A 1,186-nucleotide genomic window follows, 5' to 3' on the forward strand; every position below is an offset into this window, starting at 1 on the left:
AAAAAAAAAAAAAAATCATAAATAAATAATTTTTCCTGAACTTCACTACCTGGCTTAGTGCCTACATAAACTGAATCATTTCTAATCACTCACAAGCTCAAGGATCTTCTTGCAATTGAAATGATATTTCATTTTCCAGGAGTCTGACATCATTTGGGACATTTTTCCTGTACACAATGGCCATCCCTTTTCCAATTAATCATTCATAGAAATGCAAACAACCACCTTATACCCATTAGGATGACTACTATCAAAATGACTGATAGTAACAACTGTTGGCAAGTTAAAACTCTTGTGCACTATGAGTAGGAATGGTATGGTATAGTCACTGTGGAACACAGTATGGTAGCTCCTCAAAAAGTTAAAGATAGAATTAACATATGATGCAGCAATTCCACCTCCAGGAATATACCCCAAAGAACTGAAAGCAGGATCTTGAAGAGATACTTGTACACCCATGTTCATAGCAGCATTATTCACAATGACTAAAACATGAAAGCAACCCAAGTGTCTATTGATAGATGACTTGGATGGTAAAATGTACAATGGAATATCATTTAGCCTTTAAAAAAGGAAAGAAATTCTGATACATGCTACAACATGGATGAACTTTGATGACGTTATCCTATATACAATAATGCTGTCACAGAAAGAAAAATATGCCTGTAGTCCCAGTTAGTTGGGAGGCTGAGGCAAAAGAATCACTTAAGCCCAAGAGTTTGAGGTTGGTGTGAGCTGTGACACCACAGCACTTTGAGGGCAACATAGTGAAACTCTGTCTCAAAGAAAAGTACTCTATGACTGCATTTATATAAGGTAGATAGTGTAGGAACATAGTTTCACTTTTATAAGATAAAAAGAGCTAGGGAGATGAACTGTGGGAACTGTACACTAAAAAATAGTTAAGATGGTAAATTGTATATGCATATTTTACCACGATAAAAACAAAAAATTTTTATAAATACACACACAAACACAAGGCTGAACCCGGAATGAATTCCCATAAAAGTCCATTCTATTTATTTATATTTCACATACTAACTTTTGCTTTCAATATATAAATCTTTTTTTTTTTTGAGACAGGAGACTCAAGCTGTCCCCCTGGGTAGAGTACTGTAGCATCACAGCTCACAGCAACCTCCAATTCCTGGGATCAAGCGAGTCTCCTGCCTCCGCCTCCCAAGTA

Source organism: Otolemur garnettii, unplaced genomic scaffold (genome assembly GCF_000181295.1).
Source record: "Otolemur garnettii isolate 467f Iridium unplaced genomic scaffold, OtoGar3 scaffold00022, whole genome shotgun sequence".
NCBI classification, from domain to species: Eukaryota; Metazoa; Chordata; class Mammalia; order Primates; family Galagidae; genus Otolemur; species Otolemur garnettii.